The sequence below is a fragment of the Pteropus vampyrus genome, unplaced genomic scaffold (assembly GCF_000151845.1).
Source record: "Pteropus vampyrus isolate Shadow unplaced genomic scaffold, Pvam_2.0 Scaffold336, whole genome shotgun sequence".
Taxonomy (NCBI): domain Eukaryota; kingdom Metazoa; phylum Chordata; class Mammalia; order Chiroptera; family Pteropodidae; genus Pteropus; species Pteropus vampyrus.
In genome coordinates, this window is record NW_011889117.1 from 523,872 (window position 1) to 526,410 (window position 2,539).

Below are 2,539 nucleotides of genomic sequence, written 5' to 3' on the forward strand. Positions count from 1 at the left end.
AAAGTTGACTAATATCTCGATTATTTCACACAGAATCAGGTCCTACTTGCTGGTCTCTTCTCTAGAATATCCACCACACTCGAGGCCACCATCTGTGTAGATGTTCATGTTGATTATTTCGCTTCTGTCTAGAATTTCATTGCAGACCCTGGTCCCAAAGATCCCTTATTTATCTGGGTATGAAGGCTGTAAATTACCAGTATCTATGTGTTGATGCCTCATAACCTTCCCACAATAAATTTGTGAATCTCCGAACTGTGGATTGGCCTACTTCCATAGCGTCATGTGGGCAGAGGCAACAATAGTCAGAAATGGTGGTGAGTTTGGTCAGGATAATGGAAGTTTGGAAGGTGGGGGAGTGGGGAGTATGCTTCAGTTAATTTATCCTTTATCTCAAAAATACCTGGACACTTTTGGCCTAGAGTTTCCCAAAAGCTAAAGAATAAGGCTTCCTGTCTTGTCTGAGATGTTTTCTGAAGCGTTTCTCTGATCTTGAGTAGCTTCCCCCTCTTGGCCATAATCTCCTCACTGTTAAGTGGGAGTGCTGATCTCATTATCTAAGTGCTTCCAGGCAAGAACAGTCTACAAAATTGTGGTTTATTAGAGAAAATTTATCCTGTCCTTGGTAACCCTATTTTTCTTCCCTTTATCACGAAACTTCTCTAAAAACATATTATTATTTACTGTCTCCACTTCCTCACCATCATCTACCACTCAGTTTTGGATAGTCTGGCTTCTTCCCCCAACTCCTCAAAATAACTTGCCCTAGGTCATCTACGACCTCCTTCATGGCCAATACCAGTGAACCCCTTTATTCAGTGTTCACATTCCTCAAGTTATTAGCAAAGCAAATAACACTTTGGATGACTATTCCAGCCTACTCCCCACATGCTCCTCCTTCTCTTTTTCTTCCTTGTCACTACCTTGATTCATTCCTGGCACTCTTCTGTGCATTTTACATACTTTACATCACTTACTCTTTTAAATCAATTATGTTGGTTATCAAGCATTTGTCTCTTGGTTCCAAATCCACCTTTCTGTTCTCTGCTTTGTGCTGCTAAGTCTGGGACTCTGAAAAACCACATAACATCTTTGCTGGTTTGCTCCTTGTTAGGGTCTGCCAATAGGGGTTATTAAAGGGAAATTTTAAGGCCAAAGAAGGAGAAAAGAAAGCTCTTCTTTCCTGTTTGCTAACTATTTCTCTAAACCTCAACCAGCAATTGTTCTTCACCCAATCAAGGAAAGTTGGTTTGAATTTACAAGCTTTTTTAAATACTCCCCAAACCAGTCTTACCATGCCTCTTCAGAATACTGCACTGGACTCCAACATCCTACAGGACCAGAACCAGCTAAGCAGTGTCTCCTCCTCAGAAGTCTGAATCCAGTCTCCTCATTTTCCTTCCTAAAAACTTGTAGGTTCTTACAGCTCCTTTGCTCCCCAGCTCTACAGTTGATAGCTACTCATTATAGCTGCTATCTATGTAATAGCTCAGTGTTAATCTTCCACCTTTTCAGTCCTCTAATACTATTTAACTACTTCTTTATATTAAATTATTTCTTAAAATGAATATGTGGTGGTTGTTTTTTTTGGGTTTTTTTTTGTTTTGTTTTGTTTTGTTTGTTTGTTTGTTTTTACCAGACTCTGATTGATACAGTACTTGGTCCCAAGAGCAGTTCCAAGAACCAGACCCTCAAAGGTGGCATTAGTTTGGTCATATCCTTGGGTTTGAATGCAGTGCTCAGACCTTTTTCCCAGTGAAAAATGAGATGATAGTGATGTGCGGCATGCAGCGGCATCACAAGTAATCAAATTAATGCCTACGATTGAATTGCGATAAAATGTTTTTCTGAAGCAATTGGTTTAGTGAAGCTGGTGGCTGCTGAACTTAACCATTATGGTATTCATGATGTCCACAAGGACTGTGGGATGATGTGGCTGCTTCTGAGTGAACAAGAGTATTTACAGAAAGCAAAGGATAAATCTGCATGGCATCCAGACAAGCAGAATATTTCTATGATTATCCTAAAATAATTATTTTTTTTCTTGTAGTTGCAAAGCTTATCTCACAGATAATCAGAAATAAAATTTAGTTATGGGGCTACATAATTATAGTGTAAGTTAAAGCCATAGCCTCAATAAGTTGTTCCTGTAAAAGTTAAGGCCTTAATTGAGAAGGATTGGGGTTCTGGGACTTAGAATTGGAACACATAGCTGAATTCGAAGAAAGTTTAAAACCTTGAATCTCAGAGTCACCCTGAGTTTGCAGTGCCAACAAAAGTGCCACCAGCCTTCTACTCCTTGATAACTCTGTAATAACTTCAGCTGGGGCAATTTCTTTGCAAGGTGATGCCCATCCTCCTCAAAACTCATCCCAACCACCCTTTGTTGCCACTAGACCCATAACTAGGTTCAGATCTCAGCATGCTCCTGGGGGACAAGAATAAAGATAAAAATAAATTATATACTCAAAACAATTGCAATTTTTTTTGTTAATTCATATCAGCAGACATGAGAACATGTAGTGATTGATTCTAAATA